Source organism: Pseudorca crassidens, chromosome 2, assembly GCF_039906515.1.
Source record: "Pseudorca crassidens isolate mPseCra1 chromosome 2, mPseCra1.hap1, whole genome shotgun sequence".
NCBI classification, from domain to species: domain Eukaryota; kingdom Metazoa; phylum Chordata; class Mammalia; order Artiodactyla; family Delphinidae; genus Pseudorca; species Pseudorca crassidens.
This window is the reverse complement of record NC_090297.1, coordinates 121,099,588-121,115,409: the sequence shown is the minus strand read 5'-3', so window position 1 is coordinate 121,115,409 and position 15,822 is coordinate 121,099,588.

Sequence of the window (15,822 nt, the reverse complement as noted above, 5' to 3'; positions counted from 1 at the left end):
AACGCTTTAGGGGGAGGGTTCGTGTGAGGGCGCCAGTCAGTGTTAGCGTACGGGTTAGGATTAGCGAACGGGTGAGTGTCAGGCCTCGGGGAAGTGTTAGGGTTAGGGTTCGGGGTAGGGTTAGTGTTAGGGGACGGGGACGGTTTAGGGTCCAGTTGAGGGTACGACAACACTTTAGGGGGAGCGTGCGTGTGAGGGCGCGGGTTAGTGTTAGTGTACGGGTTAGGATGAGGGGACGGGTGAGGGTCAGGCTTCGGGGAAGGTTTAGGGTTAGGGTTCGGGCTAGGGTTAGGGTTAGGGGACGGGGACAGTTTAGGGTCCAGGTGAGGGTACGACAATGCTTTAGGGGGAGCGAGCGTGTGAAAGCGTGGGTTAGTGTTAGCGCACGGGTTAGGATTAGGTGACGGGTGAGGGTCAGGCTTCGGAGAAGGGTTAGTGTTAGGGTTCGGGCTAAGGTTAGGGTTAGGGCCCTGGGACGTTTAGGGTCCAGGTCAGGGTACGACAACGCATTAGGGGGAGCGGGCCTGTGAGGGCGCGGGTTAGTGTTTGCGTATGGGTTAGGATTAGGTGACGTGTGAGTGTCAGGCTTCTGGGAAGGGTTAGAGTTAGGGTTCGGGCTAGGGTTAGGGTTAGGGGACGGGGACGGTTTAGGGTCCAGGTGAGGGTACGACAACGCTTTAGGTTGAGCATGCGTCTGAGGGCGCAGGTTAGTGTTAGCGTACGGGTTAGGATTAGTGTACGGGTGAGGATCAGGCTTCGGGGAAGTGTTAGGGTTAGGGTTCGGTCAAGGGTTAGGGGACGGGGACGGTATAGGGTTCAGGTGAGGGTACGACAACGCTTTAGGGGGAGCGTGCGTGTGAGGGCACGGGTTAGTGTTAGCGTACGGGTTAGGATTAGGGGATGGGTGATGGTCAGGCCTCGGGGAAGTGTTAGGGTTAGGTTCGGGCTAGGCTTTGGGTTAGGGGACGGGGATGGTTTAGGGTCCAGTTGAGGGTACGAAAACGCTTTAGGGGGAGCGTGCGTGTGAGGGCGTGGGTTAGTGTTAGCGTATGGGTTAGGATTAGGGGACGAGTGAGTGTCAGGCTTCGGGGAAGGGTTAGGGTAAGGGTTCGGGCTAGGGTTAGGGTTCGAGGACATGGACGGTTTAGGGTACAGGTGAGGGTACCACAACGCTTTAGGGGGAGCGTGCGTGTGAGGGCGCAGGTCAGTGTTAGCGTACGGGTTAGGATTAGCGAACTGGTGAGGGTCAGGCCTCGGGGAAGTGTTAGGGTTAGGGTTCGGGCTAGGGTTAGGGTTAGGGGACGGGGACGGTTTAGGGTCCAGTTGAGGGTACGACAACACTTTAGGGGGAGCGTGCGTGTGAGGGCGCGGGTTAGTGTCAGTGTACGGGTTAGGATGAGGGGACGGGTGAGGGTCAGGCTTCGGGGAAGGTTTAGGGTTAGGGTTCGGGCTAGGGTTAGGGTTAGGGGACGGGGACAGTTTAGGGTCCAGGTGAGGGTACGACAATGCTTTAGGGGGAGCGAGCGTGTGAAAGCGTGGGTTAGTGTTAGCGCACGAGTTAGGATTAGGTGACGGGTGAGGGTCAGGCTTCGGAGAAGGGTTAGGGTTAGCGTTAAGGCTAGGGTTAGGGTTAGGGGACGGGGACGGTTTAGCGTCCAGATGATGGAACGACAACGCTTTAGGGGGAGCGTGCGTGTGAGGGCGTGGGTTAGTGTTAGCGTCCGGGTTAGGATTAGGGGACGGGTGAGGGTCAGGCTTCAGGGAAGTGTTAGGCTTAGGGTTCGGGCTATGGTTAGGGTTAGGGGAAGGGGACGGTTTAGGAACAGGTAAGGGTACGACAACGCTTTAGGGTGAGCGTGAGTGTGAGGGCGCGGGTTAGTTTTAGCGTACGGGTTAGGATTAGGGGACGGGTGGGGGTCAGGGTTCGGAGAAGTGTTAGGGTTAGGGTTCGGGCTAGGGTTAGGGTTAGGGGATGGGGACGGTTTAGGGTCCAGGTGAGTGTACGACAACGCTTTAGTGGGAGCGGTCGTGTGAGGGTGCGGTTTAGTGTTTGCGTACGGGTTAGGATTAGGTGACGGGTGAGGGTCAGGCTTCTGGGAAGGGTTAGGGTTAGGGTTCGGGCTAGGGTTAGGTTTAGGGGACGGGGAAGGTTTAGGGTCCAGGTGAGGGTACGACAACGCTTTAGGTTGAGCATGCGTCTGAGGGCGCAGGTTAGTGTTAGCGTACGGGTTAGGATTAGGGTACGGGTGAGTGTCACGCTTCGGGGAAGTGTTAGGGTTAGGGTTCGGGCAAGGGTTAGGGGACGGGGACGGTATAGGGTTCAGGTGAGGGTACGACAACGCTTTAGGGGGAGCGTGCGTGTGAGGGCACGGGTTAGTGTTAGCGTACGGGTTAGGATTAGGGGATGGGTGATGGTCAGGCCTCGGGGAAGTGTTAGGGTTAGGGTTCGGGCTAGGGTTAGGGTTAGAGGACGTGGACGGTTTAGGGTCCAGTTGAGGGTACGACAACGCTTTAGGGGGAGCGTGCGTGTGAGGGCGTGGGTTAGTGTTAGCGTATGGGTTAGGATTAGGGGACGGGTGAGTGTCAGGCTTCGGGGAAGGGTTAGGGTTAGGGTTCGGGCTAGGGTTAGGGTTAGAGGACGTGGACGGTTTAGGGTACAGGTGAGGGTACGACAACGCTTTAGGGGGAGCGTGCGTGTGAGCGCGCAGGTCAGTGTTAGCGTACGGGTTAGGATTAGGGAACGGGTGAGGGTCAGGCCTCGGGGAATTATTAGGGTTAGGGTTCGGGCTAGGGTTAGGGTTAGGGGACGGGGACGGATTAGGTTCCAGTTGAGGGTACGACAACACTTTAGTGGGAGCGTGCGTGTGAGGGCGCGGGTTAGTGTTAGTGTACGGGTTAGGGTGAGGGGACGGGTGAGGGTCAGGCTTCGGGGAAGGTTTAGGTTTAGGGTTCGGGCTAGGGTTAGGGTTAGGGGATGGGGACAGTTTAGGGTCCAGGTGAGGGTACGACAAGTCTTTAGGGGGAATGTGCGTGTGCGGGCGCGGGTTAGTGTTAGCGTACGGGTTAGGATTAGGGGGCGGGTGAGGGTCAGGCTTCGGGGAATGGTTAGTGTTAGGGTTCGGGCTAGGGTTAGGGTTAGGGGAAGGGGACGGTTTAGGGTCCAGGTGAGGGTACGACAACGCTTTAGGGGGAGCGTGTGTATGAGAGTGCGGGTTAGTGTTAGCGTCCGTGTTAGGATTAGGGGACGGGTGAGGGTCAGGCTTCGGCGAAGTGATAGGGTTAGGGTTTGGGCTAGGGTTAGGGTTAGGGGACGGGGAGGGTTTAGGGTCCAGGTGAGGGTACGACAACGCTTTAGGTTGAGCATGCGTCTGAGGGCACGGGTTGGTGTTAGCGTACGGGTTAGGATTAGGGGACGGGTGAGGGTTAGGCTTCGGGGAAGTGTTAGGGTTAGGGTTCGGGCTAGGGTTAGGGATAGGTGACTGGGACGATTTAGGATCAAGGTGAGTGTACGACAACGCTTTAGGGTGAGCGTGCGTGTGAGGGCGCGGGTTAGTGTTAGCGTACGGTTTAGGATTAGGGGACGGGTGAGGGTCAGCCTTCGGCGAAGTGGTAGGTTTGGGTTCGGGCTAGGGTTAGGGTTAGGGGACGGGGACGGTTTAGGGTCCAGGTGAGGGTACGACAACGCTTTACGGAGAGCGAGCGTGTGAAAGCGTGGTTTAGTGTTAGCGTACAGGTTTTGATTAGGGGACGGGTGAGGGTCAGGCTTCGGAGAAGTGTTAGGGTTATCGTTAAGGCTAGGGTTAGGGTTAGGGGACAGGGACGGTTTAGGGTCCAGGTGATGGTACGACAACGCTTTCAGGGGAGCGTGCGTGTGAGGGCGCGGGTTACTGTTAGCGTATGGGTTAGGATTAGGGGACGGGTGAGGGTCAGGCTTCGGGGAAGGGTTAGGGTTAGGGTTCGGGCTAGGTTTAGTGTTAGGGGACTGGGATGGTTTAGGGTCCAGGTCAGGGTACGACAACGCTATAGTGGGAGCGGTCGTGTGAGGGTGCGGGTTAGTGTTTGCGTACGGGTTAGGATTAGGTGACGGGTGAGGGTCAGGCTTCAAGAAGGGTTAGGGTTAGGGTTCGGGCTAGGGTTAGGTTTAGGGGACGGGGACGGTTTAGTGTCCAGGTGAGGCTACGACAACGCTTTAGGTTGAGCATGCGTCTGAGGGCGCGGGTTAGTGTTAGCGGACGGGTTACGATTAGGGGACGGGTGAGGGTCAGGCTTCGGGAAAGGGTTAGGGTTAGGGTTCGGTCTAGGGTTAGTGTTAGGGGACGGGGACGATTTAGAGTCAAGGTGAGTGTACGACAACGCTTTAGGGTGAGCGTGCGTCTGAGGGCGTGGGTTAGTGTTAGCGTACGGGTTAGGATTAGGGGACGGGTGAGGGTCAGGCTTCGGGGTAGTGTTAGGGTTAGGGTTCGGGCTAGGGTTAGTGTTAGGGGACGGGGACGGTTTAGGGTCCAGGTGAGGGTATGACAACGCTTTAGGGGGAGCGTGCGTTTTAGGGCGCATATTAGTGTTAGCGTACGGGTTAGGATTAGGGGACGGGTGAGTGTCAGGCTTCGGGGATGGGTTAGAGTTAGGGTTTGGGAAAGGTTTAGGATTAGGGGACGGGGACGGTTTAGGGTCAGGGTGAGGGTACGACAACGCTTTAGTGGGAGCTTGCGTGTGAGGGCGCGGTTTAGTGTTAGCGTCCGTGTTAGGATGAGGGGATGGATGAGGGTCAGGCTTCGTGGAAGGGTTAGGGTTAGGGTTCGGGCTAGGGTTAGGGTTAGGGGACGGGGTCTGTTTAGGGTCCAGGTGAGGGTACGACAACGCTTTAGGGGTAGCGTGCGTGTGAGGGCGTGGGTTAGTATTAGCGTTAGGGTTAGGATTAGGGTACGGGTGAGGGTTAGGCTTCGGGGAAGGGTTAGGGTTAGGGTTTGGGCTAAGGTTAGCGTTAGGGGATGGGGACGGTTTAGGGTCCAGGTGAGGGTACGACAACGCTTTAGGGGCAGCGTGCGTGTGAGGGCGTGGGTTAGTGTTAGCGTCCGTATTAGGATTAGGGGACGGGTGAGGGTCAGGCTTCGGAGAAGGGTTAGTTTTAGGGTTCGGGCTAGGGTTAGGGTTAGGGGACGGGGACGGTTTAGGGTCCAGGTGAGGGTATGACAACGCTTTTGGGTGAGCGTGCATGTGAGGGTGTGGGTTAGTGTTAGCGTACGGTTTAGGATTAGGGGACGGGTGAGGGTCAGGCTTCGGGGAAGGGTTAGGGTTAGGGTTCGGGCTAGGGTTAGTGTTAGGGGACGGGGACAGTTTAGGGTCCAGGTGAGGGTACGACAACTCTTTAGGGTGAGCGTGAGTGTGAGGGCGTGGGTTCGTGTTAGCATACGGGTTAAGATTAGGGGACGGGTGGGAGTCAGGCTTCGGGGAAGGGTTAGGTTTAGGGTTCGGGCTAGGGTTAGGGTTAGGGGACGGGGACGGTTTTGGGTCCAGGTGAGGGTACGACAACGCTTAGGGTGAGTGTGCGTGTGAGGCCGCGGGTTAGTGTTAGCATACGTTTTAGGATTAGGGGACGGATGAGGGTAAGGTTTCGGGGAAGTGTTAGAGTTAGGGTTCGATCTAGGGTTAGGGTTAGGGGACGGGGACGGTTTAGGGTCCAAGTGATTGTACGACAACGCTTTAGTAGGAGCGTGCGTGTGAGGGCGCGGGTTAGCGTTAGCGTACAGGTTAGGATTAGGGGACGGGTGAGGGTCAGGCTTCGGGGAAGGGTTAGGGTTAGGGTTCGGGCTAGGGTTAGTGGACGGGGACGGGGACGGTTTAGGGTCCAGGTGAGGGTACGACAATGCTTTAGGGGGAGCGAGCGTGTGAAAGCGTGGGTTAGTGTTAGCGCACGGGTTAGGATTATGTGACGGGTGAGGGTCAGGCTTCGGAGAAGTGTTAGGGTTAGCGTTAAGGCTAGGGTTAGGGTTAGGGGACGGGGATGGTTTAGCGTCCAGGTGATGGAACGACAACGCTTTAGGGGGAGCGTTCGCGTGAGGGCGCGGGTTAGTGTTAGCGTCCGGGTTAGGATTAGGTGACGGGTGAGGGTCAGGCTTCAGGGAAGGGTTAGGCTTAGGGTTCGGGCTATGGTTAGGGTTAGGGGAAAGGGACGGTTTAGGAACAGGTAAGGGTACGACAACGCTTTAGGGTCAGCGTGAGTGTGAGGGCGCGGGTTAGTGTTAGCGTACGGTTAGGATTAGAGGACGGGTGAGGGTCAGGCTTCGGCGAAGTGTTAGGGTTAGGGTTCGGGCTAGGGTTAGGGTTAGGGGAAGGGGACGGTTTAGGATCCAGGTGAGGGTACGACAATGTTTTAGGGGGAGCGTGCGTGTGAGGGCGCGTGATAGTGTTAGCGTACGGGTTAGGATTAGGGAACGGGTGAGGGTCAGGCTCCGAGGAAGGGTTAGGGTTAGGGTTCGGGCTAGGGTTAGGGTTAGGGGACTGGGAAGGTTTAGGGTCCAGGTGAGGGTACGACAACGCTTTAGGGGGAGCGTGCGTTTGAGGGCGCGGGTTAGTGTTTGCATACGGGTTAGAATTAGGGGACGGGTGAGGGTCAGGCTCCGGGTAAGGGTTAGGTTTAGGGTTCAGGCTAGGTTTAGGGTTAGGGGACGGGGAAGGTTTAGGGTCCAGGTGAGGGTACGACAATGCTTTAGGTTGAGCATGCGTCTGAGGGCGCGGGTTAGTGTTAACGTACGGGTTAGGATTAGGGGACAGGTGAGGGTCAGGCTTCGGGGAAGGGTTAGGGTTAGGGTTCGGGCTAGGGTTAGTGTTAGGGGACGGGGACGATTTAGGGTCAAGGTGAGTGTACGACAACGCTTTAGTGTGAGCGTGCGTGTGAGGGCGTGCATTAGTGTTAGCGTACGGGTTAGGATTAGGGGACGGGTGAGTGTCAGGCTTCGGGGAAGGTTTAGGGTTAGGGTTCGGGCTAGGGTTAGGGTTAAGGGAAAGGGACGGTTTAGGGTCCAGGTGAGGGTACGACAATGCTTTAGGGTGAGCGTGATTGTGATTGAGCGGGTTAGTGTTAGCGTACGGCTTAGGATTAGGGGACGGGTGAGGGTCAGGCTTCGGGTAAGGGTTAGGGTTAGGGTTCGGGCTAGGGTTAGGGTTAGGGGACGGCGACGGTTTAGGGTCCAGGTGAGGGTACGACAACGATTTAGGAGTAGCGGGCGTGTGAGGGCGCGGGTTAGTGTTAGCGTACGGGTTAGGATTAGGGGACGGGTGAGTGTTAGGCTTCGGGGAAGGGTTAGGGTTAGGGTTCGGGCTAGGGTTAGGGTTAGGGGACGGGGACGGTTTAGGGTCTAGATGAGGGTACGACAACACTTTAGGGTGAGCGTGAGTGTGAGGGCTCGGGTTAGTGTTAGCATATGGGTTAGGATTACGGGACGGATGAGGGTCAGGCTTCGGCGAAGTGTTAGTGTTAGGGTTCGGGCTAGGGTTAGGGTTAGAGGACGGGGATGGTTTAGCGTCCATGTGAGGGTACGACGACACTTTAGGGGGAGCGTGCTTGTGAGGGCACGTGTTAGTGTTAGCGTACGTGTTAGGATTAGGGGACGGGTGAGGGTCAGGCTTCGGGGAAGGGTTAGTGTTAGGGTTCGGGATATGTTTAGTGTTAGGGGACTGGGATGGTTTAGGGTCCAGGTCAGGGTACGACAACGCTATAGTGGGAGCGGTCGTGTGAGGGTGCGGTTTAGTGTTTGCGTACGGGTTAGGATTAGGTGACGGGTGAGGGTCAGGCTTCAAGAAGGGTTAGGGTTAGGGTTCGGGCTAGGGTTAGGTTTAGGGGACGGGGACGGTTTAGTGTCCAGGTGAGGCTACGACAACGCTTTAGGTTGAGCATGCGTCTGAGGGCGCGGGTTAGTGTTAGTGTACGGGTTAGGATTAGGGGCCGGGTGAGGGTCAGGCTTCGGGGAAGTTTTAGGGTTAGGGTTCGGGCTAGGGTTAGGGTTAGGGGACGGGGACGGTTTAGGGTCCAGGTGAGGGTATGACAAAGCTTTAGGGGGAGCGTGCGTTTGAGGGCGCATATTAGTGTTAGCGTACGGGTTAGGATTAGGGACGGGTGAGTGTCAGGCTTCGGGGATGGGTTAGAGTTAGGGTTTGGGAAAGGTTTAGGGTTAGGGGACGGGGACGGTTTAGGGTCAGGGTGAGGGTACGACAACGCTTTAGTGGGAGCTTGCATGTGAGGGCGCGGTTTAGTGTTAGCGTCCGTGTTAGGATTAGGGGATGGATGAGGGTCAGGCTTCGTGGAAGGGTTAGGGTTAGGGTTCGGGCTAGGGTTAGGGTTAGGGGAAGGGGTTGGTTTAGGGTCCAGGTGAGGGTACGACAACGCTTTAGGGGGAGCGTGCGTGTGAGGGCGTGGGTTAGTATTAGTGTACGGGTTAGGATGAGGGGACGGGTGAGAGTCAGTCTTCGTGGAAGGGTTAGGGTTAGTGTTCGGGCTAAGGTTAGGGTTAGGGGCCTGGGACGTTTAGGGTCCAGGTCAGGGTTCGACGACGCATTAGGGGGAGCGGGCGTGTGAGGGCGCGGGTTAGTGTTTGCGTATGGGTTAGGATTATGTGACGGGTGAGTGTCAGGCTTCTGGGAAGGGTTAGGGTTAGGGTTCGGGCTAGGGTTAGGGTTAGGGGACTGGGACGGTTTAGGGTCCAGGTGAGGGTACGACAACGCTTTAGGTTGAGCATGCGTCTGAGGGCGTGTGTTACTGTTAGCGTACGGGTTAGGATGAGGGGACGGGTGAGGGTCAGGCTTCGGGGAAGGTTTAGGGTTAGGGTTCGGGCTAGGGTTAGGGTTAGGGGACGGGGACAGTTTAGGGTCCAGGTGAGGGTACGACAATGCTTTAGGGGGAGCGAGCGTGTGAAAGCGTGGGTTAGTGTTAGCGCACGGGTTAGGATTAGGTGACGGGTGAGGGTCAGGCTTCGGAGAAGGGTTAGGGTTAGCGTTAAGGCTAGGGTTAGGGTTAGGGGACGGGGACTGTTTAGCGTCCAGATGATGGAACGACAACGCTTTAGGGGGAGCGTGCGTGTGAGGGCGTGGGTTAGTGTTAGCGTCCGGGTTAGGATTAGGGGACGGGTGAGGGTCAGGCTTCAGGGAAGTGTTAGGCTTAGGGTTCGGGCTATGGTTAGGGTTAGGGGAAGGGGACGGTTTAGGAACAGGTAAGGGTACGACAACGCTTTAGGGTGAGCGTGAGTGTGAGGGCGCGGGTTAGTGTTAGCGTACGGGTTAGGATTAGGGGACGGGTGGGGGTCAGGGTTCGGAGAAGTGTTAGGGTTAGGGTTCGGGCTAGGGTTAGGGTTAGGGGATGGGGACGGTTTAGGGTCCAGGTGAGTGTACGACAATGCTTTAGTGGGAGCGTGCGTGTGAGGGCGCGGTTTAGTGTTAGCGTCCGTGTTAGGATTAGGGGATGGATGAGGGTCAGTCTTCGTGGAAGGGTTACGGTTAGGGTTCGGGCTAGGGTTAGGGTTAGGGGACGGGGTCGGTTTAGGGTCCAGGTGAGGGTACGACAACGCTTTAGGGGGAGCGTGCGTGTGAGGGCGTGGGTTAGTATTAGCGTACGGGTTAGGATTAGGGGACGGGTGAGGATCAGGATTCGGGGAAGTGTTAGGTTTAGGGTTCGGGCTAGTGTTAGTGTTATGGGACGGGGACGGTTTAGGGTCCAGGTGAGGGTACGACAACGCTTAAGGGGGAGCGTGCGTGTCAGGGCGCGGGTCTGTGTTAGCGTATGGTTTAGGATTAGGGCACGGGTCAGGGACAGGCTTCGGGGAAGGGTTAGGTTTAGGGTTCGGGCTAGGGTTAGGGTTAGGGGACGGGGACGGTTTAGGGTCTAGATGAGGGTACGACAACACTTTAGGGTGAGCGTGTGTGAGGGCTCGGGTTAGTGTTAGCATATGGGTTAGGATTACGGGACGGATGAGGGTCATGCTTCGGCGAAGTGTTAGTGTTAGGGTTCGGGCTAGGGTTAGGGTTAGAGGACGGGGATGGTTTAGGGTCCATATGAGGGTACGACGACACTTTACGGGGAGCGTGCTTGTGAGGGCACGTGTTAGTGTTACCGTACGTGTTAGGATTAGGGGACGGGTGAGGGTCAGGCTTCGGGGAAGGGTTAGTGTTAGGTTTCGGGATAGGTTTAGTGTTAGGGGACTGGGATGGTTTAGGGTCCAGGTCAGGGTACGACAACGCTATAGTGGGAGCGGTCGTGTGAGGGTGCGGTTTAGTGTTTGCGTATGGGTTAGGATTAGGTGACGGGTGAGTGTCAGGCTTCTGGGAAGGGTTAGGGTTAGGGTTCGGGCTAGGGTTAGGTTTAGGGGACGGGGACGGTTTAGTGTCCAGGTGAGGGTACGACAACGCTTTAGGTTGAGCATGCGTCTGAGGGCGTGTGTTACTGTTAGCGTACGGGTTAGGATGAGGGGACGGGTGAGGGTCAGGCTTCGGGGAAGGTTTAGGGTTAGGGTTCGGGCTAGGGTTAGGTTTAGGGGACGGGGACGGTTTAGTGTCCAGGTGAGGCTACGACAACGCTTTAGGTTGAGCATGCGTCTGAGGGCGCGGGTTAGTGTTAGCGGACGGGTTAGGATTAGGGGACGGGTGAGGGTCAGGCTTCGGGAAAGGGTTAGGCTTAGGGTTCGGGCTAGGGTTAGTGTTAGGGGACGGGGACGATTTAGGGTCAAGATGAGTGTACGACAACGCTTTAGGGTGAGCGTGCGTCTGAGGGCGTGGTTTAGTGTTAGCGTACGGGTTAGGATTAGGGGCCGGGTGAGGGTCAGGCTTCGGGGAAGTGTTAGGGTTAGGGTTCGGGCTAGGGTTAGGGTTAGGGGACGGGGACGGTTTAGGGCCCAGGTGAGGGTATGACAAAGCTTTAGGGGGAGCTTGCGTTTGAGGGCGCATATTAGTGTTAGCGTACGGGTTAGTATTAGGGACGGGTGAGTGTCAGGCTTCGGGGATGGGTTAGAGTTAGGGTTTGGGAAAGGTTTAGGGTTAGGGGACGGGGACGGTTTAGGGTCAGGGTGAGGGTATGACAACGCTTTAGTGGGAGCGTGCATGTGAGGGCGCGGTTTAGTGTTAGCGTCCGTGTTAGGATTAGGGGATGGATGAGGGTCAGGCTTCGTGGAAGGGTTAGGGTTAGGGTTCGGGCTAGGGTTAGGGTTAGGGGAAGGGGTCGGTTTAGGGTCCAGGTGAGGGTACGACAACGCTCTTGGGGGAGCGTTTGAGTGAGGGCGCGGGTTAGTGTTAGCGTACAGGTTAGGAAAAGGGGACGGGTGAGGGTCAGGCTTCGGGGATGGGTTAGGGTTAGGGTTTGGGCTAGGGTTAGGTTTAGGGGATGGGGACGGTTTAGGGTCCAGGTGAGGGTACGACAACGCTTTAGGGGGAGCGTGCGTGTGAGGGCGCGGGTTAGTGTTATTGTCCGTATTAGGATTAGGGGCGGGTGAGGGTCAGGCTTCGGAGAAGGGTTAGGGTTAGGGTTCGGGCTAGGGTTAGGGTTAGGGGACGGGGACGGTTTACGGTCCAGGTGAGGGTATGACAACGCTTTTGGGTGAGCGTGCGTTTGAGGGTGTGGGTTAGTATTAGCGTACGGTTTAGGATTAGGGGACGGTTGAGGGTCAGGCTTCGGGGAAGGGTTAGGGTTAGGGTTCGGGCTAGGGTTAGTGTTAGGGGACGGGGACGGTTTAGGGTCCAGGTGAGGGTACGACAGTGCTTTAGGGGGAGCGAGCGTGTGAAAGCGTGTTTTAGTGTTAGCGCACGGGTTAGGATTATGTGACGGGTGAGGGTCAGGCTTCGGAGAAGTGTTAGGGTTAGCGTTAAGGCTAGGGTTAGGGTTAGGGGACTGGGACGTTTAGGGTCCAGGTGAGGGTACGACAACGCTTTAGGGGGAGCGTGCGTGTGAGGGCGCGGGCCAGTGTTAGCGTACGGGTTAGGATTAGGGCACGGGTGAGGGTCAGGCCTCGTTGAAGTGTTAGTGTTAAGGTTCGGGCTAGGGTTGGGTTAGGGGACGGGGACGGTTTAGGGTCCAGTTGAGGGTTCGAGAACACTTTAGGGGAAGCGTGCGTGTGAGGGCGTGGGTTAGTGTTAGTGTACGGATTAGGATGAGGGGACAGGTGAGAGTCAGTCTTCGGGGAAGGGTTAGGGTTAGGGTTCGGGCTAAGGTTAGGGTTAGGGGCCTGGGACGTTTAGGGTCCAGGTCAGGGTTCGACGACGCATTAGGGGGAGCGGGCGTGTGAGGGCGCGGGTTAGTGTTTGCGTATGGGTTAGGATTATGTGACGGGTGAGTGTCAGGCTTCTGTGAAGGGTTAGGGTTAGGGTTCGGGCTAGGGTTAGGGTTATGGGACTGGGACGGTTTAGGGTCCAGGTGAGGGTACGACAACGCTTTAGGTTGAGCATGCGTCTGAGGGCGTGTGTTAGTGTTAGCGTACGGGTTAGGATTAGGGGACGGGTGAGGGTCAGGGTTCGGGGAAGTGTTAGTGTTAGGTTTCGGGGTAGGGTTAGGGGTAGGGGACGGGGATGGTTTAGGGTACAGGTGAGGGTACCACAACGCTTTAGGGGGAGGGTGCGTGTGAGGGCGCAGGTCAGTGTTAGCGTACGGGTTAGGATTAGCGAACTGGTGAGGGTCAGGCCTCGGGGAAGTGTTAGGGTTAGGGTTAGGGCTAGGGTTAGGGTTAGGGGACGGGGACGGTTTAGGGTCCAGTTGAGGGTACGACAACACTTTAGGGGGAGCGTGCGTGTGAGGGCGCGGGTTAGTGTTAGTGTACGGGTTAGGATGAGGGGACGGGTGAGGGTCAGGCTTCGGGGAAGTTTTAGGGTTAGGGTTCGGGCTAGGGTTAGGGTTAGGGGACGGGGACAGTTTAGGGTCCAGGTGAGGGTACGACAATGCTTTAGGGGGAGCGAGCGTGTGAAAGCGTGGGTTAGTGTTAGCGCACGGGTTAGGATTAGGTGACGGGTTAGGGTCAGGCTTCGGAGAAGGGTTAGTGTTAGGGTTCGGGCTAAGGTTAGGGTTAGGGCCCTGGGACGTTTAGGGTCCAGGTCAGGGTACGACAACGCATTAGGGGGAGCGGGCCTGTGAGGGCGCGGGTTAGTGTTTGCGTATGGGTTAGGATTAGGTGACGTGTGAGTGTCAGGCTTCTGGGAAGGGTTAGGGTTAGGGTTCGGGCTAGGGTTAGGGTTAGGGGACGGGGACGGTTTAGGGTCCAGGTGAGGGTACGACAACGCTTTAGGTTGAGCATGCGTCTGAGGGCGCAGGTTAGTGTTAGAGTACGGGTTAGGATTAGGGTACGGGTGAGGGTCAGGCTTCGGGGAAGTGTTAGGGTTAGGGTTCGGGCAAGGGTTAGGGGACGGGGACGGTATAGGGTTCAGGTGAGGGTACGACAACGCTTTAGGGGGAGCGTGCGTGTGAGGGCACGGGTTAGTGTTAGCGTACGGGTTAGGATTAGGGGATGGGTGATGGTCAGGCCTCGGGGAAGTGTTAGGGTTAGGGATCGGGCTAGGGTTAGGGTTAGAGGACGTGGACGGTTTAGGGTCCAGTTGAGGGTACGACAACGCTTTAGGGGGAGCGTGCGTGTGAGGGCGTGGGTTAGTGTTAGCGTATGGGTTAGGATTAGGGGACGGGTGAGTGTCAGGCTTCGGGGAAGGGTTAGGGTTAGGGTTCGGGCTAGGGTTAGGGTTAGAGGACGTGGACGGTTTAGGGTACAGGTGAGGGTACGACAACGCTTTAGGGGGAGCGTGCGTGTGAGCGCGCAGGTCAGTGTTAGCGTACGGGTTAGGATTAGGGAACGGGTGAGGGTCAGGCCTCGGGGAATTATTAGGGTTAGGGTTCGGGCTAGGGTTAGGGTTAGGGGAAGGGGACGGTTTAGGGTCCAGGTGAGGGTACGACAACGCTTTAGGGGGAGCGTGCGTATGAGAGTGTGGGTTAGTGTTAGCGTCCATGTTAGGATTAGGGGACGGGTGAGGGTCAGGCTTCGGCGAAGTGATAGGGTTAGGGTTTGGGCTAGGGTTAGGGTTAGGGGACGGGGACGGTTTAGGGTCCATGTGAGGGTACGACAATGCTTTAAGGGGAGCGTGCATGTGAGGGCGCGGGTTACTGTTAGCGTATGGGTTAGGATTAGGGGACGGGTGAGGGTCAGGCTTCAGGGAAGTGTTAGGGTTAGGGTTTGGGCTAGGGTTAGGTTTAGGGGACGGGGACGGTTTAGGGTTCATGTGAGGGTAGAACAACGCTTTAGGGGGAGCGTGCGTGTGAGGGGGCGTGTTAGCATTAGCGTACGGTGTAGGATTAGGGGACGTGTGAGGGTCAGGCTTTGAGGAATGGTTAGGTTTAGGGTTCGCGCTAAGGTTAGGGTTAGGGGACGGGGAGGGTTTAGGGTCCAGGTGAGGGTACGACAACGCTTTAGGTTGAGCATGCGTCTGAGGGCACGGGTTGGTGTTAGCGTACGGGTTAGGATTAGGGGACGGGTGAGGGTTAGGCTTCGGGGAAGTGTTAGGGTTAGGGTTCGGGCTAGGGTTAGGGTTAGGTGACTGGGACGATTTAGGATCAAGGTGAGTGTACGACAACGCTTTAGGGTGAGCGTGCGTGTGAGGGCGCGGGTTAGTGTTAGCGTACGGTTTAGGATTAGGGGACGGGTGAGGGTCAGCCTTCGGCGAAGTGGTAGGGTTAGGGTTCGGGCTAGGGTTAGGGTTAGGGGACGGGGACGGTTTAGGGTCCAGGTGAGGGTACGACAACGCTTTAGGGGGAGCGAGCATGTGAAAGCATGGTTTAGTGTTAGCGTACAGGTTTGGATTAGGGGACGGGTGAGGGTCAGGCTTCGGAGAAGTGTTAGGGTTAGCGTTAAGGCTAGGGTTAGGGTTAGGGGACAGGGACGGTTTAGGGTCCAGGTGATGGTACGACAACGCTTTAGGGGGAGCGTGCGTGTGAGGGCGCGGGTTATTGTTAGCGTCCGGGTTAGGATTAGGGGACGGGTTAGGGTCAGGCTTCAGGGAAGTGTTAGGGTTAGGGTTCGGGCTATGGTTAGGGTTAGTGGAAGGGGACGGTTTAGGAACAGGTAAGGGTACGACAACGCTTTAGGGTGAGCGTGATTGTGAGGGCGCGGGTTAGTTTTAGCGTACGGGTTAGGATTAGGGAACGGGTGAGGGTCAGGCTCCGGGGAAGGGTTAGGGTTAAGGTTCGGGCTAGGGTTAGGGTTAGGGGTCTGGGAAGGTTTAGGGTCCAGGTGAGTTTACCACAACGCTTTAGGGGGAGCGTGCGTTTGAGGGCGCGGGTTAGTGTTTGCGTACGTGTTAGGATTAGGGGATGGGTGAGTGTCAGGCTCCTGGGAAGGGTTAGGTTTAGGGTTCGGGCTAGGTTTAGGGTTAGGGGACGGGGACGGTTTAGGGTCCAGTTGAGGGTACGACAATGCTTTAGGTTGAGCATGCGTCTGAGGGCGCGGGTTAGTGTTAGCGTACGGGTTAGGATTAGGGGACAGGTGAGGGTCAGGCTTCGGGGAAGGGTTAAGGTTAGGGTTCGGGCTAGGGTTAGTGTTAGGGGACGGGGACGATTTAGGGTCAAGGTGAGTGTACGACAACACTTTAGGGTGAGTTTGCGTGTGAGGGCGCGGGTTACTGTTAGCGTACGGGTTAGGATTAGGGGACGGGTGAGTGTCAGGCTTCGGGGAAGGTTTAGGTTTAGGGTTCGGGCTAGGGTTACGGTTAGGGGAAAGGGACGGTTAAGGACCAGGTGAGGGTATGACAACGCTTTAGGGTGAACGTGATTGTGAGGGCGCGGGTTAGTGTTAGCGTACGGCTTAGGATTAGGGGAAG